The sequence below is a fragment of the Ictalurus punctatus genome, chromosome 5 (genome assembly GCF_001660625.3).
Source record: "Ictalurus punctatus breed USDA103 chromosome 5, Coco_2.0, whole genome shotgun sequence".
NCBI lineage: Eukaryota > Metazoa > Chordata > Actinopteri > Siluriformes > Ictaluridae > Ictalurus > Ictalurus punctatus.
The window spans coordinates 19,232,146-19,259,893 of NC_030420.2; the positions used below are offsets into that span (position 1 = coordinate 19,232,146).

General features: G+C 39.8%; 1 protein-coding gene across 2 annotated transcripts in view; it reads left to right on the plus strand.

Annotated features, from left to right (window-relative positions):
• The first annotated feature begins 3,667 nt into the window (after window positions 1-3,667).
• sema6a (sema domain, transmembrane domain (TM), and cytoplasmic domain, (semaphorin) 6A) overlaps window positions 3,668-27,748 on the plus strand; it is a 75,642-nt gene continuing 51,561 nt past the window's right edge. For both annotated transcript variants that reach the window (XM_017468496.3, XM_017468495.3), the window contains exon 1: window positions 3,668-4,140. The gene's annotated coding sequence lies outside the window, so the exon portion shown is untranslated. The remainder of the gene's footprint in view (window positions 4,141-27,748) is intronic.

Sequence of the window (27,748 nt, forward strand, 5' to 3'; positions counted from 1 at the left end):
AGATTAGCACTTAAACACTTTCTTAGCGTCATTAAAGTCATTTAGATATATGAGGAGACATACATATGCTGTTAAAAGAACAAGCTCAGAGTTTTAATTTCTTTAGCCTGCCCTTGTAGTCAGGTGTAACTACTTTTTTTTAAGTGTATTGTAAATAATTGAGTGGCAATGTGTGGGACATACATAATCACTGATGTAGCAAGACCTTCTTTATGTTATCATGGTATAGATGTTTTCCAAGGAACATTAGAAACATATGACACATTTGGAACCATTGAGGAGAAAGTGCTTATATTCATAATTGCAAAATGCAGCATTGCCTCCTCAAAGCTCCAGGGTCCACAGTACATTTCTGAGTCCAGGTTACTGTCTGTGTGGGTTTCCTCTGGGTCCTCCAAAAACATGCAGGTGGATTGGCAACACTAAATTGCCCTGTAGATATGAATGAATGTGTGTGTGTGTGCACATGGTGCCCAAAGATGGTCCCACACCCAGTGTTAAGATCCTGGCAGCGAATTCACACGGCCCTGACCAAGAAAAGTGGTAAGTGAGGATGAATGAATGAATATCCATAATTATCTTGGTGAAAAGATTTTAATCAGTGATCCTCCGTCATAGCTTATAGTATATTCTGTTAAAGTGACATCTTACCATTTCCTTTCCTGAAATAAACTGTGCACTGATTTGAAATCAACAAGCAGTCAGCAAGTCGCCTCAGACAGAGAAGCTCAGTGGGAGAGGATGAATGACTCAACCATGCTGCTGGAAGCATGAAAAATGGAAGCTTTGAATAGGTAAATAATGCTTCACATGCACATAGGCTACTCCTGCACTTTTAGAAGGAGTAACTAAAATGAACAAGCTGAAAAATTCATGAGTCCTATCATATGTGTGTGCAGGCAAAATGATTTATTCAACAGGGACTGTGTATTGCTGCTGCTAAAAGTTGACCTGTGCCTAACCATTTCATGTAAGGGAAACAGAAGGCTCTACAACATCTCGCATTGCATCTGTGCCTTGTTACACATCAGATATTTTTGACTGATTTTAAATCAATTCCTAAAGATGTTTTCAGTGACATGCTCTCTAGCTGTCACTGTCTGTTAACGTCTCTCAGACAAAAGTCTCTGACTTATTCATTGCGTCCCTTGATTCACACACCTAACTTGAGTTCACATCTTCAGACTAATCCAGCCTGGTCTGCTGTATTTCATTATAGGTGAATAGCACTTTGTAGCTAATGCGTTTGAAATACCTCAATGTACCATTATAATGTCATTATTTATAGTAGTCTGGTAATGAACTGCACTAATAAGGACAATAACAGAAATGATTAATTAGAATTAATAAAGAATTAAATAAATCGAAATGATAGTGTGTGCCCTTAATATACATATTAGTTGTTGTAGTAGTTTAAATGCATACAACAATCAGTCCATACAGGATTTCGGGATACAGGATTGCTGTGGCCAAAAAATGCTTGATTTTGCTCCTTTTTTGAGGGTTTTTTTTTCTTTTTTTGCGGAAAACTACTTGAATTGGCGAAATTTCAATTGCAAATAACTTTTTTGCACGGTCTGTGGCAGTGATGTTTGTTGGTAGATGAGACCTTTTAGCTGTACTCATGTTCGACACGCGTGAATCGAAGAGGGCTGAATGCACGTTGTGGTGATGTCATATGAGGCGTCTTGGCTGCGGTAATTTAGAAAAATTGCACGGTTGACTGAACTGAACAATGGGACAAATCTAAGTTTTTCCAACTGAAATGTTGCCGAGATGAATCCTGTATTTATATATTTTGCTCATTTAATATTCTCAAAGGGGGTACACAGTGGCTTAGTGGTTAGCACATTCGCCTCACACCTCCAGGGTTGGGGGTTCGATTCCCACCGTGGCCCTGTGTGTGCGGAGTTTGCATGTTCTCCCTGTGCTGCGGGGGTTTCCTCCGGGTACTCCAGTTTCCTCCCCCAGTCCAAAGACATGCATGGTAGGCTGATTAGCAGTCCAAAGTGTCCATAGTGTATGATTGGATGTGTGAATGTGCCCTGCGATGGATTGGCATCCTGTCCAAGGTGTACCCCGCCTTGTGCCCGATGCTCCCTGGGATAGGCTCCAGGTCTCCCCATGAGCCTGAAGGAAGGATAAGCGGTATAGAAGATGGATGGATGGAATATTCTCAAAGGGTGACAAAAGAGAGGGAGAGAACAATGTGGGGGGAAAGCCTTAAACTAACGAATAGCAGGAAATCAGAACGTAGAACCAACAGGACCGGTTGGCATTATTAGTAGTAATCACTAAATAAATAGTGTAAATAGTGGCAGTTTTTGCCCTTCACATCTCACTAAGTAATGGAAGCAGTATGCCAGTCAAACCATATTTAGAACACAACTACTTACAATAATAATAGCACCTTTTATGAACTGAACACAACTTAGTGTAGACCACAACAGAATACACTACACTTTAATCCGATATATTTAATCAAATAGGTCTATTTTGCCAGTGGACTCCCTGGGGCGCCAACCTGTCCAGAGCCATGACAACTTCCCAAGCTTCTGCTTGTGAAGGTGGGGCTTCTTTTTTTTAAAAATCCGCTTCTCTTTTTTTTTCATCCCACAGCTACCAACCAGGGTGGGTGAAGGCGTTAAGGATGTTAGCATGTGCTCCCTCCGAAACATGCTAAGCCAGTCACCCCATCTTTTCAAACTGCTGCTCATGCTACATCACAAAATAGTTGAACACACTTGAAGAAATTCATGAGCTCACAGGCACCCAAGATACTGGCTACAGTGTTGGACTGATTGACAGGGTGAGGGTTATACCATCCATCCCATTCAGAGAACATGGCCAATTCTGCTCTCTTGGAATCTGGAATGGCTGCAGCAGCCCTGATCTCCTGACAATCTCCCGAATGCTTTTCTGTCACACCACTAAGAGCCATGGGGTTGCTGCTGTTTTTATTATTATTATTATTATTATTATTATTATTATTACAATACATTTTATCTCAAAGCAGTTTTACAGACATAAGTGGCTTGCTAATCTTTGGAAGGTATATGTAGCGCTGCACTGAAGAAAACTATAGCTTTGTTGCTAGGCCACACTAATGCGCCTTTAAATAAGTTCTTTTCTGGAGGGTTGAAATAAAGTGAGCCCCACATATGGTTAAGGGACGTCTTTAATCACCACAGAGGGACTGTTACAGATGAATTAGCCGAGCCCTGAAAGAACGAAAAGAAAATGGCAATAAGCGTGCAATTTGCGCTGTAGTAAATGTAATAACATATAATAACAGTGTAACGCATGATAAGTTCCAGGTGGGAACTACAACTGCTGTTTAAACTGACGGATTGTTAACAGGAAAATCCCCCCCCCCCCTCCCCCCCAACTGTGGAGCACGTGAGAACCGCATCCCTTGAAAGCCGTCGGTTTGGGTGAAGATGAGTGTGAATGGCGATTAGAGAACAAGTGTCGGGAGATGACGAGACCACCGGAGTGGGTTTTTCTTTCTCAGTTTTATGAGACAAAGACAGAGAGGCCTCGGTTTTCGTCTCCGTCTCGGTGGGGTCATCTGGACAGCCTTTTTTCATTCAGGACACCGCCTCTATTGTCGCGCGCGCTCACCCATCTTTGCCCCCCCCCCCCCCCCCCCCCCCCCCAACAACAACAACAACAACAACAACACACTTTAGATACGCGTGACAAGTGACGGCTACATTTTTCAGCTACACGTCGAACGAGTAGCTACACGACTTGACGTCGAGAGGAACAGTTTATCAGGCGTACTAAATAAAACAAAAGCTCCTGTTCCATGTAGCGGCTCCAGTTAGCAGCTTAGCGCCTCCCTATGTGTGGAGAGAGTGACAGCTGCGAGTGTGTTTGAGCGCGCGTGTGTGCGTGCGTGTGTGTGAGTGTGTGCGCGCGCTAGAGAAGGAGGCTTCATCTCCCAAATAGGATGAGCAGCCGATTTGCTGGAGGCACCGTGGATGGTCCGGACCGATTCGCTGTTAGTTTTTGTTTTTTTTTGTGTGTGGCGCTTTTCTTTTGTTCAGTTTCGGCTGGTGTTCGCGGACTGTTTCCACACTAGACGGATTTCCAATGGATATTCCCGTGTGAAGACGGAGCGCGCGCGTTAACACGGTACTGTAACCTTATGTTTATATATTTAAAAAAAAAAACAGAGACGGACTGGGAAAAGTAGCGCACGTTATTCGGGGTAATCATGTGCTGTGTGAATTCGTGCTTGAGGAATCGGATCGGAACCGTGGCCATCATCAGTGGGGTGGTGCGTTCTACCGAGCGAGTCGTTCAATTTAATGAAAACTTGCTCTGGTATTAAGTTGGCTTTGTGTGTGTGGCAGATTAGACACAAGTGCGCGTCTGTCGTGAGCTATAGCCTCAGCTGACGTCACTCCTGTAAAACTTCTATGCTGATTATTTTTTATCTTGTTTGTTTGTTTGTTTGTTTCATTTTCGTAATAAGTGAATTTAGTGCAGTTGTCACTTAGTAGTGTGATTCCTCTCATTTAACACCTCGTGTGTGTGTGTGTGTGTGTGTGTGTGTGTGTGTAGGGGGTGTTATAAGGCTGGAATCACAACACTGTCTGATTCGGACGTCAGTGCACATATGGACATATTTCCCTTATGTCCTTTATGAGCCCCATGTCTCACTGAATCAACCTGTAAAGATTGTCAATCCGTGGCCCCAAATATTGGCCCCAAATATCTACTAGACAGCATGAACGATTTTACTTGATGGATGATTATGAATGAGTGTGCAAGTTGTTATTATAGTAACCTGGCATGTCTTTGTTTCTCAAATGAATGGCACTTGTTAATAAACCAGCGGAAGGCCATGAGTTTTATTAATCAATATGAGAATTAAGTAATGCCCGGATATAGCCTAAACCAGTCTCATAATCTCTTAAGTGTTTTACATTACCTTCATCAATGTTGATTATCGTAGCCTATCGGCAAAATGCTCTTTTTATTCAGCCTACTGTGTGTATATATATATATATATATATATATATATATATATATATATATATATATATATATATGTGTGTGTGTGTGTGTGTGTGTGTGTATATATATATATATATATATATATATATATATATATATATATATAGCTACACTACAGTAACGAGGCTCTTGAATAATGACAGTTCCGTGGAGATGAATGTTGCTTCCCATTTCAGTATTTCTGCTCAAAACAAAGGGTTTAGACAAACCCCAAAGTGCTGAATTACACATACGGTAGGCATATAAGTCGAGGACACACATGAACACTGTGAGGTGATTAAGTGTTAATTATGCATTGTTGAATCAATCGACAGCAGAGATCTGACCACGCTGATTTCATGAGATATTAGTCCTAGGAATTTGATCGAACGATGACAGTGTGGTTAAGGTAAAGGTATGACCGCTAACCCCGCCTCCAACCTCATGCTTTTTGTATCTTTCCGTGCGACTTGATAGTTACCAGTTTGTGAGTTTGAGACCATTTTTGTTTCATCCACGTATGTGAGCTTCTGTGCTATAAAAGCGCAAGAATGCAGCTATGTGGCCTGGAACAAATCTGGAAACCCCACCACTTTAGACCCCTTGCTCTTGACCCCTAAGGTCAAGTAGGGTGTGACTGTGTCAGCTGTGTCTCTACGTGCTTGTCACCACACACAACAATACAGAGCATCTGTTTCTAGACAGTGGACAGACTGACAAAGCCGATCCAGACCGTTCAATCTCTCATGATTCTCCATGTCTCAGTGCTCTCTTATGACATGAATGGTTCTTGTTAAGACCACTGTCGACTGTTCCTCTGATGAAAAACGCACCCTTGGACCATACTAATATTCTAAGACTACTTTATATTCATATGACTTCAAGGAGACTTCATTATTTTTCTGATTGGCTCTAATTTCTCACACATTAGATTTGTTCCTAGGTAAGTTGCTCTTGGTAAGACTCCTGTGTCTGTTCGATCATAAATAAGAGAAGCTCATACAGTAGCTCGCTGAGATTAGCCTACATGTACGGCTCATCAGTGCTGATGGGGGCAGTTTATTGTGATATATATGTATTGTTTTCTACCTATTTATAAAGATCCAGTTGAATGTTTATTTTTTACTACACCACAATGGCTGTTTTGAGAGGCTTTAATTGCAGATATTAGATTGAGTGGTTTATGTTTCATCCCTGCATTTGTTATTGCTGTTGAGTGTGTATTCATTGCGGCACAGCATTTCACAATCTGTGATATTGATTTGTTTGGGGGACTGGAATCAATTTTTTGGGGAAAAAAAGTGGGTTCTTGGTCATAACCTGCAGTGATGATGCATCCCACCTATCAGCTTGCCAGATGGCTTTCAGCATCGCCACCTACCAACGTGGTTATGCTGCAAGTATGAAAAGGGCGTACTGTGTGAGCTCAGAATCTTATGATGCTCTGTGAACATGCGGTACATGTGACCAGGCTGTGTGTTTCAAATAGCTTGAAAAAGGGTGGGTTGCGAGGGACAATAATCTGTAAAACAGTGGAATTATATATATATTTATAAGTGATTTTTTTTATATTGATCTGAAACAAACAAAAAAAAAACATGAAAGATTTAAATAGACAAAATCTAGTCAATTTCAATACATTCCAAAAAGCACAAGAATAAAGCACTCTAATTTATGTACGCTTCCTTTTTTCTTATCTTTAGCAGCATTGGGGTTTTTTTTGTGCTTCTAAATTTCAGCTTTTCCAATTGACCCAATACTCCAGCAAATCTCACAAGGCAGTAATAAAAAAAATGTATTTTTACAAGCCGCAACACACTGGGAGGCATTTGGTCTTCCCACCCCTACAATGGCAGTAAAGGCTCCATTGTGTGTGACTGATGTGGATTTGTCACACCGGTGGGCTTGAATCGCTTGTGGTGTAGTGTGTTTAGATTTTCATTGTCAAGAACAGGTAGATTTGCTCAGCTTGAATAATTGATGTAGGTTTATGATTTGTGCTCAATCACAATACACTATGGATGTGTCGCATGGACGGCGGACTTCGTGTGCTTTCCATGATCATGTATTATTCATGAACACATGAAGGGTGTGATAGTAGGGCTCAGTTGCCTTATAACTGGGGCAGATTCAGATAATTTTATATACTGCCTAAGCAAAATTACTGATGTTTTTGAGTATAAAATATCGGTTCAGATTTTTGATGCCGATATTTGGTCACTGTGTGTCTACACTGCTAATAATGATGATATGAGCAGAAATAATTATTTGTCTGTCTCCGTACTCTCAATACTTGACTTCTTAATATGATTATACCGTAACATGATTATGTCGTACTAACCCCCTCGCTATAAGTCTGCCTATGGACTCTTCTGGACCTGGTGATTTTCTAGCTCATTAATGTTAATGCTAATATTGCTTTTGAAATAGAGCTGGCCCAAATGAAGGAGCTAAAACCATGTCCAAAGACATTTTCAAAATTGAGGCGCATTCTTGATCCTCAGTATCCTCAAAGGTTTCATTCAAGGTGTGTGTCCAGGTCCTTGTCCTTAATGTTTTCTTCGTAACTTCCTAATGTATATTTCAATCGATATTTTCTCTATGCCACTGGTTCTGCACTGGCGTCATATGGCTATCTGATGTTTATTAGTTTATTGCCCTTTTTATTGGTTTGTGTGCTTCTGAACGATTGCTACTTCTATAAAACTGAAAGTATCTTTCCCTCCCTCAACACCTACATGTTGTAAACATCATTTACAAGGTAGGGACTGATTTATTACAGCTCAATTTACTTGTTTCCTTGGCAAGATGTCAGTTGGTAAGAAAATATGCTTGTATTAAATCACTGAGGCACTGAGGTAAAACACAGCCACGGATAACTGATAGCATCAGGCTTTGTTTTTATTTTCTTGTTTGTACTGGATGTTTTGCCGGGATTGATTAGAAGCCGTTGCTTATGCAAGAGTGTGTGGCATTTTTCCCCCGAGATCTTCACTGGTGATCAGTGGTTGCGCGTTCCACCAGGTTTTCACATGCCGTGGTGGTGTGTGACGCCGAGGACAGCATGTACATCTGTCCCGTCCCCAGACCCAGCGTGACTGGCACGGCTTTGCTCATCTATTAATCATGGAGAGCGCCTTCTTATTCCGTTGCCATAGTTTCAGGGCCTGAGACGGCGCCGGGGCTGGAGGGGAGATGGCAGGGGCCAGCAATTTCAAACAGCCTCTCAAGGAAAGAGTATGCTTAAAGGGGCCACTATGGCCTGTGCTGGCACTGAGCAGAGACTTATTGTGTATGCATACCACAGATGGGCTGAATGAAATATTGGGGATGTGACAGTGAAGACACCGAAAGGGTGCTCGTTTTTTTTAATCACACTAAGGCCCTTTGGGTGGAAGATGACCCAAAGGTGTTGATATGTGCAAATGAAACTGCTTTCCAGAAATCACATAGGAGAATGATTATACCATTGGTTGAGATGATAGTGGTATATTGAGAAGCTCCATCTCAGAGTGTGACACAAATGCACAGCATTCGCTGGTAAGATTGGCTCATTGTCTGGGACATTTTAGCTAAGTAGTTTATTCTATGGTGGAGAGATAATGAAACTACTCCAACGGAGCCGATAGGCTTCTTTTTAAAATCTCATTGATGGGGTGATGAGGCTTATATTTCCTTTTCTGAATGCACAGTGTGCGTAACTTTACAGAGAACTGAGCCTGCTGATTAGACACCAGAGCCTGAAGTGTAAATAGTAAATAATTAAAGCTATACAGTGCAACATCTGGAGCTGAGCATGCACCATTTTTTTCAGTGGATAAGGTTGTCATAGATAGTCATAGTCATTGTTTATACACTGTATGATGCACTCTTTTCAGCCAAATACCTACGTCAGTTTACGATTCTCAAATTCAAAAGCAAATTGAATAGCTAATTATGGCACATATGCATTGGTTGTAATCTTGCCGTGTTCTTGCCATGTTTTAACGGTCATGCCACCACTGTAACTCCTCATCATGTTGCTTTTCCAGCGAGTATTTTAGGGCACAGAACAAGCAGAGACAGAAGCACTGTAATCATGAGTCTTTCTCCTGTGCCTTTCATGTGGCTTTAGTTCTGAGTAAAGAACCTTGTCATTGTCAGGACCGTTGGGCTGCAGTCCAAGCCAGCATGATTTCCACTCTGCTTCTCATATCTATGACCTTTCTTGGATGGGCCACCCATAACAGTTACAAAATAAGGGCTGTGGTGTTTTTTTTTCTTTCCCTTGGGCTGTTGGAGATTTCCTGGTGGTTTTGAAGTTCTACAGTTGTGTTACATCACCATCTGCCTTCAGCAGGTGGTGTTGGAAAGAACGATGTGGCTCTTGGAGGATTGTCAGGTTTTTTAAGGTATTGCATCACATTAAAGGACATCTGCTGTAACTGTTCAAGCAGACTTGGTCACCACCTTTAATATCTATCTTTGCATATCATTCTCCTCAACTTTCAGCAAACTTACAAATGAGTTGGTTTTGTCTGCGGGATCACTGTACGTAAATCACACGAGCAATAACCTTCGGAATTACTAGATGTTCATTTTGGGTGTTTGCTTTAAAGTTTTACTCTTCAGGTATTCCAGATTTTCCTGGAGCTGGCTGACTGAGAGCAGGGGAGGTTTTAACTTTCTGAGCCTCGTCAGAGAAAGTTTAACAATAAAGGTCCTTTGTGTACATTTATTACATATCTAATGAACAAATTGCAGCCATGTGGCGTCGTGTGCCTGGTAACATAAGCACGACCACAAGGCCTCCAGTGTTCAGCCCCTGCACGTCCATCAGCCCGGCGTTGAGAAACGAGACAGGCACACTTATCATCACTCTCAGAGGACCTGCTCAACAACCCCAACATTGTTTCCTTCCTCTGCCGCAACAGGAACCACACGTGAAAAATCAGGAGTAGATCTAAAACAAGCTGAGCTTTGTTGAACATTTTCGTGTTTATTTTTCTTTACTTTTATTTAATAATCTTGGGGGTCTGTCTTGCGTATAAGGATCCCTGTATAAACACTGTTTACGATGAATGACAGCCAGAGCAAATATACATAGTTTTTCTTTCAAACGTACCAAAGGGAAAGATGTTTGAGGTCTAATTGGATTTGTTGGGCACAGTGTATGGAAATAATTTGTCACCACTACTGAATTAAACATAGAGCGATATTATTTGGATAGCTGGTGCCTTATTTGCTTTGTGTAAATTAATATGTTATTTGGAGGATTCTGCTTGCCTCATACCATTCATAACATTCAAACTGTTTGGCCAAGCAGACAATTTGGAACACTCGTCTTCTTTTCAGCGGCATTGCTGATAGGAGAAGCACGAACAACTCCTTCGTCTTAAGTTTCTCTAGGCTTGTTTCGACTGCAGGATAGCATATATCAGCTAATGCAAGGTAACTGGATAGAGACGAATGAAACGCTATCCAGATGCATTGCTCCTGTGTAACAACTGACCTATATAAGAGAGCGTGAGCGATCCAGGTGTATTATCGCCGGAGCATTTCCTCCTCGTCTCACTTTGATCTTTGTAGCTCGGGGCCGTATGGATTTTTACCCCTCCCACGTACGGAGGTGCACTTGTCCAGGGCTTGTTTCATGTTCAGATGACCAAGAGCTTATCTAAAACAAACATTGTATCCTGTGCTCAAGCTAGTAAGATGGTTCATTTGAGTTGAAAGTTGGCGCCATGGGGCAGACCCGTCTCCTTGACATCATCTATAATCTTTGCCAAGTTAGTTGCAAACTGTGAACGCGAGGTGCTTTAGTGTGGCAAAGGCACAATTTTTGGCGTGTAACATCAGTATCTGCGAAGGCTTTACAGTGTTTCTTTATTATGTGAAACGTCTTTGATTGGCACAACAGCTACTTTAACTTGTTAGCTTTCCACATGTCATATTTTCATTACAATGCTTGTCAAAAACACAGGCATAAATATGAGTTCTATTATGTGCCTTCATTCAAATGAGGAGGATGATGCACAGCACCCGATTAGATTGAATTGATGTCACACCAGGAGAGATTTTATTGCTAGTTTGACAGTGTAGTGTGAGGGAAATTAGGCATGAAGCTCCTCTACTTTATTACTCATGTCTGATCTGTCAGGCTTCATTGACGGTTGTAGCCATGTCTTTACCTACATAACGGCCATGGCTATTCACTAATATGTTGTATTTTCTCTCCATAGTTCGTAATACACCCTCTTATTAGTAGGCTTTTACCCTGTGCTGCTTTTTTGTCTTCATTCCTGACTACATGTGCTGAAGCTGAAGGAGACTCTGTGGCTTGGCAGTATTGATCTTCTGCAGCTGACTATGAAGGGTTTTTATATAGCCATTGGTGATGGTTATTTATTCACACAGATGCATTGTATTACGTTTTGGAGGTTATTGAGTGTGAACTGCGATTCAAATCAATGAAACCATTAATACTTTGTTTGTCCTGTTTTGTTTCCATTTAATAGCTCATTTCTCATTGAAATGTCCAGAAAGGTTATTTTGGAAAATGGCCACCATAAGCAAAGAGAATACATTATTCTAATACTTTAAAACAGACTGCAGTTTGGACACTGACCCAGCAGAGTATTTCAGTAGACAGAACTGAATACATAATAAACATTTAGGGGGAAAAAAACTGGCTGTTGTTCAGTGATACTAGTCTTCAAACCATGAACTATAATGACTTCTTTAACAGATTGTATGTTATGCAAATTATTTCACTGAAGAAAGCTCATAGGACGAGAGACTAGCTACAGGGTTAGAGCCGAAGCTCAGCAAGGGGAGAGTTTTCGTAGACGTCCTTACAGTTTTCATTTTGTTTGCCATCTCTGGTAATCATGATATGGCTTGTTTAAAGTAGATGACAAAAACATAATTTCCACAGAAGTATGTGCATCAAATTCAAAACACATGTCTGTTGAGTCTGTGCTACTACTTAAAAGTGGTAATGTAAAGCGACACGGCAAAGCAAAACATAACCACTTAAAAACTTATGGACATAGATTAATCCGTAATGGTTAAGCTTAAAAGGTAATTGTTGTTGCCATTCAGTAATGTTACAAAAAATTGACCTTTAAAATATTTTTGTTGAATACCTCTACTTTAGAGCTTGGACTTTGTCTTTACATAGCAATGATACAATGCATTCGAGATGTCAGGGTGGTAGAAGCCTAAGGCACACACAATAGCTGGACAGCTGCTTGACTTTACTTGCATGCCATGCTGGGTGGGACGTGGCATCAGTTGCAAGTCTGGCATCTTAATGCTGCTTTAACAGATCATATGACGCTTGAGCATGTGTGAAAGGTCCAGTGTCTCCTTGAACCAGTGGGTGTCTGATTCAGGGACCTTGGGCTGATCAGATTTCTTGGGTTTTTCTGGTCAGGTGTTGCGGTAGGGACGTAATGAGCACTTTTAGAGGTTTTATGGCATACTGGAAGTCTAAAAATACCAAAGGCTGTGAGCATTTGGAAAAAAAAAACATTCAAACCAACTAACTGAATATTTATATTGCCATTGAAATGTTAAACATCATTTTAGTGTTATCCTGGATATAACAGATACTGTATGGAAAACTGACATTAGGTTCTACTGTGAATTCTTCATACTGATTAATTTGTATGTGCTTTCCAATGGTCACACTGAACTGTAATCATTATTCTGTTTATTCAGGAGTTTTGATTTTAGATGCACTACTGTGAATCACATGAACAAGATGAGTCAGAGGAAAGAGCTCTAAACCCTTCTCAATCCTGAGTAAGAAGGACGTTCAATAGATTTGCCTCAAAAGAACTGAACTACTGAATGCAGTAACTCAAGCGAGCAACCATGAAACATCCCGTATCTGTGTAATAGAGATTGCACTGCCGTATTTTGTTCTCTGTATGGAATTTTAAAAGCAGGCTTTTGAATAAGATACATCACACAATCCCAAACCCCCGTATTAACGAAGCTGAGAATGTAGCAGCATTTTAAAAAGTCAGGAGAAAAGGATTTTCATTCTGCCAGTGGGACCAAGCCACAGTTGCCTTAGCATAAAAAAGAGCGACAGAGTCCTCTGACACTGTGATCCTGAGGCCCTGTACTCTGCTTACTGGCTATGAGTAAAGAGTTTACTGTACTTTTCAGACTAATAGGGGCTGAATGAAGGCCGCCAGAGTCCAGGGAAGGCCTGTCGAGTTTGTTAAACATTCAGTGGTTTTCATATGGTAATTGTTCCTGAACTCTGTTTCTTCTAGTTGCTTTAATGAAAGTAGTCATTCAATGCGTGGTCCCCCCACCTCATATGGAATGTGACAGGGTGTAGTATTTAGCTGGCTTAATTGACCCTGCAAAGAAAGAGTATAGAAGAGAGAAAGAGGAGCGAGGAGGGCTTTTTATAGTGAGAGACTGTCCGCTTTGCTGCCATATCTAGTTAATATAAAAGCCATTGTCTAATGGTTAGGCAGATAACAAGAGGTAGATTCATTTTGAACGGCTCTTTTTCTATTTAATGGATGACATGTCAAGAACAATTATTACTTTGCAATGAAATATTGTCAATAAGAAAAGAGGAAAAACAGTCCAAATGCTTCTGCTAGGGAAATATGCAAGCGAAACGCAGCTCTTAATGGATTTTTCATTGATGTGTTTAGATTGTGTTAATCTAGATTAATTAAGTGAGTTGAAAGAAATGGCCTCGGTGGAGAAAAAGCATGAGAATGTTTGCCCATGCTCCAGAGTTTCCAGAATACTACTAGGCTTTTGTACAATGATGAATTAGTGGCTTAATTTGTTAGTTTGTTAGCTGGCTAGTTGGTTTGTGTTTTTTTTTTTTTTTTTTTTTTTTTTTTTTTAAACAGTTTTCATAGCTATTTGACTGGTTCCTTTAATTGAATGAGTTTAATCCAGACCCCAAGAACTAAAAAATAAGCAGGCCAGTAAATAATGTCAACATGTATCTATTGTGTTCTGTACGTGAAAAATTCAGATATAGAAAACTCTTTGGTTCTAATATCTACACACACATATATATTGTATACATTTCAATAATGTTCATGAAATAAACTTTGAGCACATGAAAAAAAGTTTCAGAACACCTGAGCTAGACAACATCTAATTTGTTGAAGTCATATAAGATGTGTGTATATGTTAAAGCCGGGGGGGGGGGGGGGGGGGGGGGGGGGGGGTTCACAGGAAACAGAGAAGACTGGTGTCGTCAGAACAACAGTTTAATCAGTATCAAGACCTTCAGGGACCTTGCTTCCTGTTATTTGGACTACAAAGTCTCGCTGTCTTAAGCTCCCTTCATTCTGCTAACTTGGAGTCATTAATCTCTCTCAAGCAAGTTGAAGACCAAACATATTGTGACTGTGATTTGGATAACAGTGTGTTTGAACTTTCCTACAGCTTAAGTGAGTCATATTGGATGTTCTCTGCATCCTTCATTTTGCAGGACCTGCAAATTCTACATTGAAGCTCCACTGTACAGCTCAATTACTCAACCAGCTGAGCCAAAACTGCCTTCTTCGTAAGTGCATAGCCAGAAGGAAAAAAAAAAACTTGGACCATAAACCATCATATGTTTTTCATTATTGTATATACACATAGGATTGACTTGTCTTTAAAGGGATTGACTTGTCTTTTAAAGGATTTTATCCTGACATTCACTTTTCAGTGAAACCCAGTAACATTCATCCACTTAGTACTTCGTCTTAATTGCTGTCTTCATCATATAATGGACTTGCAGTCTGTTTTCCTGTCTCATACACAAGGACAAGATCAACCAAGAGACCTGTTCAGACTTTGAGGCAGTAACCTCATGTTAAGCTTCATTCCGGTTCAGCTCACATTTAAAAATGAACAAGCAGTTGAAAGGGCAGAAAGATCCAAGTCAGTATGCAACAGTGTCCATACTGAGCTTTCTGCCCTTTCAACTGCTCCTTCTTGACAATGTGATTTAATAAACATGTGTGCTAAGATCCCCTTCTTCTTTATTATAAAAATGCAGGATAAAGTGAGATTAACACTGTTTCAGGATGTGTGAAACATTTGCTTGTAAGGTGTAAGCTATTGCTGATGCCTGAAAGGAAAGCTGTATGCAGTGTGTTTGTGAAAATGTGAATCGCAGGTTCATATGAATGATACCAAATCTGGTAGAATCATTTAAGATATGTGTGTAATATTGGCCAAAATGCCACCAGTTTTCTTACACATCCGAGTCAGGGGTGGACTGAGAACAAAAAAAGATCAGCCTGGGAATTTACTTTAACGTGGCCCAGTACATTTGTTCAATATTACGTAAATGAAAGTGCATCAACTGCTATAATGACATCAGATACATTAGACCTACAAACTACTGTATAATGCCTAATAAAGAGCATATTTTGTAATCATTGCAGTGCACACAAGTATTCACCAATATTCCCGAACCGGAACATAATTACACATTGCTATTCTATAACGCTGCTTAAAGTAATGCATTGTCTTTTTGTGCTGAACTCTGCAGAGTCTTCTTCCATCGTTCAGCCGTTTTAAGTATCTGCGTAACAGCAATAAACAGCAAACAAACAATATGCTAAAGCTGAAGCCAGATCTATTCAGCTCATTTGTGCGAAGGTGAAGTGTTACAAATGTAGCCTAGTTGACTAATATTTAAGCTTGATTTTTCACTGTTGTATCAAAGGACTTCTGTACCAGGCTATATAGCTTGTACATAGCCTTGCATTTTTTCTACTACTTGAGCTTCTGCTATTCAATAATACTGTGTGTAAAAGTACGTGCTGCTTGTGTCATACAATGCTCATACGCTTTTATTGTTGTTGTTGTTGTTGTTGTCGATGATGATGAGCAAATCCAACCGCAAATCTCTCATGCTCCAGATGACAGAAACAGTCGTGTAAAACTGTGACATGTGGGTCAGCTGAACTTATTTCCTCTTTGTGTTTGCAGTTCCTGTTTTGTTAGTGTTCATTCAGAGATTAAGCATCTCATGAAGCCGAAACCAGGTCTAAAATTTGTCTTATGGTGTACTGCTTAGCAAGCTGTTGATGGATGCTGTCTGCTGGTGCTTTCATTCAGTTGGTTTAGCAGCACTGGCTCTTGACCATGACAGATAACTTGGAGCTGGTTGTGCAAATCCTGGAGGATGTTGTAGGTGCAGGTCCGTTGTGGCCGTTCTATTCATGTGGCTTACCACCCGATGGGGATCGGCTAATTGGTGGCCCTGGCTAGGGCCCTTTTTCTAAGGCTTTCTCACAAAAGATCACATGGTGGTGGTAGCAGAAGGGGAGGGGGGGATTCGAAGAGGAGAGGTTTCCCCTCAAAGAATGTCTCTGTGGAAAGAGTCCTATTGCTGTCTGCGGGAGCGAATCGTCCCTCAACAAGTTATCTGTGACCCACTTGCCCATCCGTGTGTGAAGGCCTCCTTTTATTTTCTCTTTTCTCTGGATTGCAACACTTCTTGTTGCTTTTCGCATTGGGGAACTGTTGTTCATGGCAGAACACAAAGTGAGGCTTGTCATGTAGGTCCCGTGTCCTGTCTCTTACATTCTCACATCCATACAAGGACAGTGACATTGTCTGAACTGCTCCAGGAGCTTGATATTGATTCTTGGAGTGTGAGTTTCTATTGCTCAGAAACAGTGAAGAGAGAGGTCATTATTTCGCTTTAATCTTGTACTCTTGAATTGTAGAGGATCTTTAACATACTGCCTGTTGATTTTTCTTCCCCTGATTTAAATGTTTTAGCTAAGGACTAATGTTTTTGAAATAATTAACATTTGCCATTCAGAGTCACATCCAGGATTAAACAGGCAGCCTACAGTAAAGAGGTGAGAAGGAGAAGGGATTTGAAGCAGGTTCATTTTCAGCCAACTCTTTCACTTTGTGTGTGGTTGAGAGCCAAAGCAGCTTTGAGTGGGCCTGGTTGAAAAGGTGTTATGACTTCTAATGATCACAATCTGCCAATCAGCCTGGTCTGCACTTGTATAGTGCTTTTTAACCCTAATGGTTCTACAAAGCATTTTTTCTCATTCACCCATTCACACACCAATGGTAGCAGAGTTGTCATGCAAGGCGCTAACTTGCCATCGGGAGCAACTTGGGGTTCAGTGTCTTGTCCAAGGACACTTCGGCATGTGGAGTCATGTGGGCCAGGAATCGAACTGCCAACCCTGCGATTAGTGAACAACCCGCTCTACCACCTGAGCCACAGCCGCCCAAACATAATATGGTCATGTAATGGTTCAAATACTACATTTTTAAAGAAATGATCACTTCACATAAAATACATGGTTTAATTTCTACAATTTATGATGCATTTATAAGAATTAAACTGCCCCAGCAAGCGCTATAACCGAAACTGATATAGATTCAGTTTATTAAAAATTCCCTCGTGTCTACTCTTGAGATATTAATGCCGTCAGTGCAGCACACCGTCCTCTTTTTTTATTGTTTTATTTAACGAACAGTAATATCTCCTACAAATTGTTCCCTACAGAGTCATAAGTTGCCTAGAATCCTATTATAAGTGGCATCTGGTTTAGAGAAAGTTCCCCACCGATGTGTTTTACTATGTCGAAGGCAACCCAATACACACACAGGCTATGAGAGACCACTTTAGTTAGATGTTGGTGAGTCATTACTTCAACAGAGATCAATGCTTTTGTGGATCAGAAGTACACATGCAAATTTTCATGATCAGAGGGAAACCCAGGAGAGGGATATAATATCTTGCCAGCTCAAGAACAGTGTAGTTCTGAGAGTGCTCTATTTTCAAAGCTGACAGTCTGACACAAATAGCCAAATCAGCGGCACTGTAACTGAGCTTAATCAATTTGGAGCATACCTGCTCAAGATACACAATATGCTTGACTCTTTTGACTTGTCCCCTAATTAGAAAGGGCAACTCGATGAGTCCTTTTTCTGTAAAGCATTACACTGAGTAGTTAAAGGGAATATCGAGTAGCATTTACGTAAGTGGTATTCATAAGTCAGCAGTTAAAAATATTCACTCATTCTCAGGTGTACTTGCCTCAGTGCAATTCCAAAGATTTAGTCATATTCGGTGTGGGCATTTTCATGCTATGTAAAACAATCCAGCACAGATGGAAATAGGGTATGATTTACGTCATGTCTTGTGCAGTCAGCATTAATGAAAATCAGTTGTAACTCGTGATTAAAAAAAGTAGATGTTCAAATGTTGTCACTACATTTCCTGAAGCTGTGTAACATACAATACGCCATGCTGTGTGTCATTAGGTAGCTAACTTTATCATAAGACTTGCTGTGATTATTTTTGGCCACAGAAATGATTGTATCACCTGACTGGTTTGTGGAAGCCTGCTACACTGGTATTGGTCTGTGTGGGGGGTTGAAAGGGATGCCTTGTAAAGCTCAATAGGGTTTTCCCTCTGGACCTGCTACTGAGTAGTACGGCTCCAGTGACAAACCCAGGAGAGCCATAAACCCAATGAGGGCCTCCCCTTCAATACTTCCCTGTTTTATAGCAGAGTCAAGTAGGATGTCAGCCATTTCACAGGGATCATGTCAGTTCAACAAAAGATTTCCTTTGAACATAAGACAATCATGACAACACACACGACAACAGCTGTTGAACTGGCGATTTCTTTCAGTTTAAAGCAGGTCTTTAACTGCCTGCTTTCTACGTCTTGATTTCAATGTGTTCTCTCAGATTATTCATTGTCTCAGGCCGTGCACATGGGGATTCGATGGAAATGTGGTATCAAAGCATTAAATCCAGTGTGTCCCCTGCCCTCTTAGTCATTATATGGAATGGCGTAATGAGTCTTAATCAGTGGCAGGGCTGCTGCTGGTGTTGTGTTACAGTTTGGCTCATGCGTAGCGAGTGGTTTGATTGTGCTGCGGAACAGCCCTCAGTGAGTTTGAAGGTGGCCTTGATTAGAGCCGGAGCTCTTTCAGGGAGCAGGCCATGTCACCTCATTTTGAAACGGTTTAATCTGGCACTGAGGACAATGATGCCTTTAACTTTGCACACACACTCACGCAAACACACACTTACACACACACACACACACACTCGACTGGCTTTGCTCAGCCACAGACTTCTGTCTCCCATCAGGATCAGTTGCTAAAACCACTATTCCTTTGATTTACCCTCTGGATGCCAACCGAAATTGCGTGGTTTCAACTTGAAAAGATTTGACTTCCTCCACCCCATGGACTCAATTATTTCTCCTTGCTTGAGTCGGAAAAATGTCAAGATGTGTACGATCTTCTCACATGTGGTGCTGCTACATGGTAGCTGGCTTCTGTATGGACAGAACACAAGAAACCTCCAAAGTAGAGCGCAATCTGGCTACGGTCACAACAGAGGTGGCCCTAATCGCGTCGGAGGAGTAAAGAAAAGGCACTGGGATTTGCAGTGTTGGCTGGAGGGAGGCTCTGTTCTCAACAGATAAAGCTGTTTTTGAAGGGCCCCCCGAGCGCAAAAGCCGTTTTAAATCCTTAACGAGTCACTCAAATGAGTATTTACCTGAAATATTCCCTAATCTACCCTACAGTCATTTCTAGTTTGGCACTGTACTCCCCGATTTTAATTATTATTATTATTTTTAATTCTTCCTCTGTGATTTACTGGCAGCTCTGTTTTTACTGATGATTGATGTACTAACTGTGTTCTATGGTCACGCCCTGGGGGGAGAAAAAGAGTTCTCTGGAAAAAGAAAAATGATTATATTTTAAATTATATTTACATATATACACACTGATGAAAATCTACTCCTGTTTCCACTGGATTTTTCCCTGACAGATACTTGAAGTGGTCTTCAGCTTCACTTTAAATATTGCATATTATTTATATTGAAATGGGCAATATGCTGTCAGAACAGTTGTCCGTCCAGTACAGTCTGATGTCCATGGTTGCATTCATTGTTCTTGTACTTTTTTCATCATTTGATTAAAAAAAAAAATTGAGACGTTCATTTCCTCCTCGCAACCATCCTCATCTTAAAACATGTTTGGATATTTAGGTACACTTTTCAAAGTTTAAGTTTAATTAGTTTTAAAACAATAAAAGGTTATAAAAAATAAAAGGTTATAAAAAAAATAAAACACAGAAAAGACTCATTATTACCCTTTTATCAGCGATCATGGGAAAGAAACAACTGTTAGAGTTTGCCTCGGCCAACTTTTTTGTACATAAAATGTAGCTTTATGAAAAACGCTGTCTGGATAACTGCTTTAAGTTAAGACGAAGTAGGAAATGAATAAGACAGGCAGCATTAATCTTTTCCTGACTTGAGTTTACTGCTGGTTGCCATGATTTCACTATTCAGTTAAAACCTTCAGTGTTTTTCAGTCAAAATATTCTGCCCCAAAATAATTATTTTAATGAATAATTCCCAGTACTGGTGTTCACATGGATAGTTAAATGAACTAGTTTTCATAACCTTACAAACCAAAAAGCTCACCTGGGATCTCCGCAGTGTTTCTTTAGACATACTTTCTAAAATAATAATAATAATAATAATAATAATAATAAAAGATTGCATAATTACATGCTGATACTATGTATACTATGTATAATATAGATAATGGCCTGAAACACTGGATTGACATGAGATTGTATTTGACATATTATATGATTCGTTGCCACTGGCAGATTTTATGATGTGAATGCATGTGATGTTGGCTCCCATGACATGGATTATATGAGAACAAAGGGCCGAAATTGTGTTAAAGCACATCAAGTGGCTTGTGGACAGTTGGAAGTCAGTATCAGATCAGTATCAGCTCTCAGTCAGTAAAAGAGCTCGGATGTTGGCATTTGAATTGAAGAAAAAAAGTGAGATTGGTGCATTCATACATACATTTGAAGCAAAAATATCCGATAAAAAACTCCCAAAAATGACTCATTTTGGGAAAAATAAACCATTATAAAGTCCACTGTATTCATTACTATTAGTACTGGCCACACTGTGTTGTCTTATTTGCATAAAGCTAAACTTCGCTCAACTTTATTGGATCACCCAACCCTCTAACTTCACTGTGCCAACAGCTGCTTCACCTCCTGTTGCTGTTAATTGCCAACTCTCAATGAAAATTAATGACTTCTAGCTGCTTTGTCACATCGCATTGGTGCCAGGGTGAAGGCAGGATAAGGGTCTGACACCAGTAACAACACAGATTCAGCTTTAACTGTTGCATTAAGAGGTTGCTAACTGCCAGTCAGAAGAAGTTCAATTCTTTTTCCTGCGTTAAAAGCTTGGTGGCAGTGTAAGTTTTATGGGTGGGATATTCATTACGCTAGAGAACAGAAATTGGAAGGCAAAGGAAAAAGGAGAGAGTCTCTTTCTTACCTAGGCCAGTATGGCAGGAGAGAGCAGCTGATGCTCTCCGGCTGGACTCATTAGTTGAGTGGATATTTGAACCTAAGTACTCTCTAAGAGACAGTCGCTCTTCAATTCCATTAAGGCACTGTACATTATTCACCTGTTTCATTAATCAAATTTCCTCCTAAATTTACAGCACTTGAGATCCTAAAACAAACAGAAAAAGAGACGAAAATTAGCGGAGGGAAAGCTTTCGATTCAGCCTTTGTGAAAATGACAGAGGGCACTACAGTTCATTGCAGCTGAGCTCATCTTTGAGGACATTGTGTCTGCTCGAGCTGTTTCAAAGACAGTCTGCTTATCTGAAGGCTGAGATAGGGAATGAAGTCACTGATGACAAATTGCCTTGACAGAACGAATAGAAACAAAATGTTTTGGGGGGAGTCACTTATAGCTGTGGATCATTCGGGGCCTACTGTGGTGGCGTTTGTTTAGGAAGATACATTTTTAGCTGCATGTTGTCTCATACACTGTCACATAAACTATAAAATTGGGTTGGAAAGTGAGAGTGACCCAGGTGACTTAACAGAAACTAGTTTTCATGGTGTTTTTATTCAGAAGTGTTGATCGTTGTAATGTTTCTCTCTTTTTTCTTTCTTTTTTTTTTAACTTTAGGTACGTATGCCGTATTATATTGTGAAATATCTGCAAAGCTGAGCTATCCAACCTCTTATATAGCGATAGTAGTTGTTCTGAATTTTCTGTTCTGTGCTACTGTAATACACGCTTAAGCATGTTAATGCTTAAATAATTATAGCAACTTAAACCTCTGGCTCATGTGTCTTATAGCATATTGCTCTGTAACTACAATCAGACCAGGTAATGATATTTAGTTATGGATTCTGGGAGGATTAGAAATCCTAATGGAGAAACTGAAATCATTTCAGACATTTAAACCGTAGGAAATGAGTCTATCTGAGGCAGAATTATTGGCGAGTTCTTTAAAAGAGACAAAGACGGTTTAGGAACTCTCCCAATCCCTTCAAAGTGAAAACTTCCACTTTGCAAATATCAGGATATAGCTGGTGGTGTCTGCAGTATAAGCTCTTTTACTAGTGTTGTTTATTTTGCACCCGTGAAGTTTTTAGTCGAAAGGATCCCGTAATCCGCATGCCACGCAATCTACACTGAGTTGTTGCTGACAGTTCTGAGTTTCCTTTGTGCGTGAGGAGTTGTGCCTGGGAGAGATAGGTTCCTCGTCAGGGCATAGCTGCCGGTTTATACCATACTCTATTTCTCCCACATAACCTCAGTCAGCTTTGTTTTCATCCATACAGGCTTTTTTCTTTTTTTTCTTTCTTTTTTGGTGAGCCTCAAGGAACCGACTGCCATTAGCACCCTGAAAATGTTTGCATGACCGAAAGCTAATAACACAACCACTGATTTGCACGTTGGCACATCGGAAATATCCGGAGCATGTGACTGAGCAGCATGAGGCACATAGTTTAGTGTTACTCACTTCCTAACTTGAATTTATAGAGAACAATCATTAACACTCTTTTATTTGCAATGAATTCTTTTGGAGAGAAGAATATAAATGAGCCTGCTCGTATCATGTATTTACTATTCTCTTCAATGAGCACAAGGCTTTCAAATTAGTGCCAATTACTCAAAGGCTAAAATTGAATTACAGGGTCTAATAAATGGGCTGCGGCGGCTTCCTTTAACTTTGGCTTTCTGCTCACGTAATCCCCTACTGATTCAATTTACATGCTTGTTTCTACTTTGTGTTTTTCCTTGCAGTGAGACAATAACTTTACCCCTAACCTTTGAAAGGAATAGAGACCAGTGATCTATAGCTCCCCCAACTAAATTAATGAGCAATTTCCATTAGAAAAATTACACGACACAACTAATCTAAGGATTGGGGAATCAAAAATGTCCTCTGACGCAGCGCTGAAAATTAGATATTGAAGAAACGTCATGTGTCCTTAGGTGGAGTTACTCCAGGGAGAAAGAGATATATTGAGACTCCCAAGCTCCCAATGGGATGTTGTGAAGCAAGATTTCATGTGGATACCAAATCATCTTCCTGCTAGCAAGCTTAAAATGAGCCTTTGTGTTCTTCAATTGCGGTTGAAGATCTTGGTTTTATGTTGCATGCATGTGATTTGGTGATAGCATGTGTAATTAGTGTTCTGGGTTCTGTAGTTACAGCCAGAGTGTGTACAGTTATTGTGTGTAATAGGTTCTTAGAGTGCGGTCAAGCATGCACATGTGCAGTACAGAAAACCCTGGTGTACACTAACAGCCAAAGGTTTGGACACAGTGGATTAAATATGTTTCATATATGTTTCATAATGTATGTTTAATTGTCTTAAGGACATTTTAATAAAGGCCTATGTTTGAAATGGAAATAGTGAAGGACGTTTATGTATACATTTAGTTCTGAAAATGTCATTTTTAATAAGTAGTTGTTTTTTTTACACTTAAAACTAGTTTTATGTAAGTACTTTTCATTTAGAACATAGGAGAAGCAGCGGGGAGCTCAGCCTATTTGAGATGTTTAAGAAAATACTCCTTAGTGAAGCTCCTCATGAAGCTAATTGAGAAGAGTGTGCAAAGCTTCATCAGGAATACTGTGTCAGAATTTTAAATATAAAATAGCGAGATGTCTTTATTATTATTATTATTATTATTATTATTATTATTATAAAATAGTATAAAATAGTAGAAATTGGTAAAAATGAAAAACAACTTTCTATGAGCATCTGTGTCCAAAATCTTTGACGGTTATTAACATTTGGGCATCTTCAGTGCTAAGATGTTTGTATAAAAGATTATCAGCAGCCATTCCCAACTGTATTATGGTTTAGAACTCTCACCAGGAAACCCGAACGTAATTTGTGTAGGTTTGGGATTTGGCTGTGGAATTTATCGATTGACTCAGACTTAATCAGTTGATGGGCAGTAGTAGAGATCTTACAGGACTCTATCCTATTAGGCGAAGCTCTGTCTAGGCCACGTTTCTGCTGTTGTCTTTACAGGATCAAGAAAACTACAGCACTACGCATGTGCTAGATTCATCTGTATGAATACATTGCCAAGAGCAAATTTCTGAAAGGATTCAGCAATTTGACTTGAGGCTTTGCAGAAGGCCATTAACTATTTGAACATTGTCCCACATACAGGAGTAGTGGATTGAATGTTTATTGGAGGATCAGGAACCGTTTGGATTCCAATTACCATTCAGCTGAGAGGAGTGACACAAGAACTCACTCACAGCCCATCAGAGGATTAGCATTCGCCTTGGATTTGGCTAGCATGCAACCTAGCAGTTCATTTGAGCGGGCTACTCACCAAAGAACAAAGCCAAGAAACAGATGTAAAGCCAAAAAACACAAGCAGTCGAAACGCCAACAAATCAAAAACAATGATGCTTTTTGAAAAGAAGAAGCTTGGAGTTCATTCATACATGCTGTACAGCTCATCTATACATCTGTAATCTATTGTTGTTCTTACATGCACCGATATCGAAGAAGATTGTTCCTTGTAGCATTGCTCTTTTGGCAATATCCACTCCCAGAATGTGAAGTGTTAGAAATGCGTGGGGTGTTTTTTTGTACAAAGATAGTAGTGCCATTAGACTAGAGGAAGTTGCAGAGGGGCTCTAGCGCTGCCGGGTTTGTATGATGGTGTTTTATTTATACACTCTTTTGTCTGTTCCACTAAAATACAGCTAAATACAGCATCTCTGTTCTGTTGAATGGGCTTCATGTTTTTGGTAGCCATAAACGGTTGAAAATATGACAAACAATACAATCCTTAGTCATTATCATAGTCACTTTGACATGTTGATGACATATTGCCCTGCACCATGATATTGCAAGCATGTGCAATTTACTTAGTAAGCAATTATATATGACAGTAATTATATAGCTGAAATTATATTTCAGTGATTTCATTGTAAAAAAATAATTTTTTTTTAATGCCTGTCACAGGTATTAAAGCTGAACGAAGTTAATCAGTAGATTTCACAACATTCATTCTCAAAAAGATTTTTGCTGTAGTTAAATTGCATGAACGTAATATTTATTGATTCTTAGTCAAAAGATTTGCTCTGTCACCTACTGTGGAATCTACTGATCATCTGTGGTCAGCTGCAATAATTGTGTGGCTTAAAATTTTGTATAATAATAATAATAATAATAATAATAATAATAATAATAATAATTGTTATTATTATTATTATTATTATTATTATTATTATTAGTATTTCTTTTTAAAAAATATTTATTTATTTATTTATTTATTTTTACAAATCTTGTTATCCCTGCACATTACAAAATTATTAAAGTATAGTAAATGATTTATTTACATATTTGCGTATTTTTTTGCTGTAGTAAATAGTGCAGAAACAGAAATTTAGTGTACTGAAAATAGTTCAGTGCTGCATAGACGCCATTGCACTACTGTAGTGCTTATTTTAGAAATGTGCCAAAAAGTCAGAAATATAGAAATCAGAAATATAACAGGCCTAGTGCCAACAAGAATTTGCTTAAAGTGGCTTAAAAGTATTCTACAATTGAGATACAGCCCACATTTTGCAGCTGCTATATTTTTATACCTTCTTTGTGTGTGTATGTATGGAAATGAGAGCTGATATAAAGGAGCTCCCGTCTCCTTTCTCAGCTCATGTTAACAGGAAATTGAACGGACAAGCCACTCGGCCAGCTGCATTTGCATGCGTGTTATAATATTTGATTTTGTCGTCCATTACTTCGTGCTGAACTATCGAAAGCAGATGAATAGCGGTAGCATGAATGGAGTATGAGATATGATAAACGGATCAAAGTGAGGCAGGATATGATTGCCAGCCTCCTTCTTATCTTTAATAAATTTCTGTTCTGCTCAGTCTGTCAGTGGCACTTGGCTCAGTTTTGGGTTGTCTCCATCTGGCCCCTGCTTGATTAACAGAAATGAAAAAGGTTCCAACGTATGACTTTATTCTTTTCTCCGACTGCTATTGGAAGCAGCAGTTGGGGGTCTTCACGTATATTCTGCGCACAAAAGCTCAGTAGTGGCTGGTTTTTGGCATGCTGAAATCGCTGCTTGGCTTAGTTTTTGTGCTTCAGTGAAAGCTGCTTCACCTTAATTAAGAGCGTGGGTAGTGTGAGCTACATTTTATTTTACATATCATTTCCTTCACTGCACCGGTATCGCCTTAAGGCATTATTATCAAGCGTGGCCTCTTGGGAAAGGGGCAGAAAACTTCAATTATATTGCATTTCACTTACAGGTTATGTTGTCAAGAGTTGGTTTAATTCATTCTGGCCATTGTAACGTCTCACGTTGGTGAAGGTCTGATTAAAATCATTAGGCTGCTTTGACATTTGTTTCAAGATATACCGCTACTAGGTTGATGTGAAGCTCGTGTCACACTGAAGAGTGCTAAATTACTCCTCTGACACTCAGAAAAAGGCTATTTATCCAGGTTGGCCCTCAACATGCTGTGTTAAGGAGCATACCGTGTTGTCTCGCTGTATGGCTGTAGCTTGATTGCGGGTTGTGCCTCTTTAATTCAGTGTTTGGCGATCATTGCGATGTTTGCTGTGTCTGATAGCGATCATTCCACCACTGTGCGAGTGTAAACCTGCATCGGCATGTGGTCTCCAGTGGATGAACAGGCAGCTGGAGGTGCGAAAGCACTGCACCCGACTACGTTGCAGACGCAGACTCATTTCCGCTAAGCTTTATTGCCTGCCACAAATTTCCTTTCAGCATCTGGGGTAATAAAGGTGTTGGCTTAATTTCTTACCGAAACACTGAGGTTCCTGTCTCAAGCTGCTTATTCAGTGTGCTGAATGAAAAAAAACCTGACATTAATTTAATCTTTGGTTCATGCATTTGAAATAACATTTAAAAAAAAAAAAAAAAACATTTAAAAACTGCTTTAGGAGAAAATCCATGCTCTTTTTTTTTACATCCTAAACCCCCAACCCCCCACCACAACACACCCATGCTTATGCTTACACGTAGGAGCTGTGCTGATTCAGACATTCAGAGAGCTATCACGGTTTAATCGTTAATCTTTTGAGCAAATAGTAAGCAACAGAATGGCATTACATCCAAGGCATTTTACACACATTGGAGCTGTTTGCACCCACAATGCTAGCTTTTTAGTAAAACGTATCTAATTTACATAATTACTGTGTTTTGTGGCTGAAAATCATAGCTAGGTTAGCTAAGACTAATTACTTTGCGTAAGTGTGAAATATTTTCTAAAACTCACTACTGTGTACGCCTCATAGTTATAAACTCATGTCATTAGTTGATGAAAAAACCAACCAGCATTTTGTCTAGGGATTTGGTGTATATGGTTAAATGAGCATAACCCATGGCGTAGGAAATAGTAA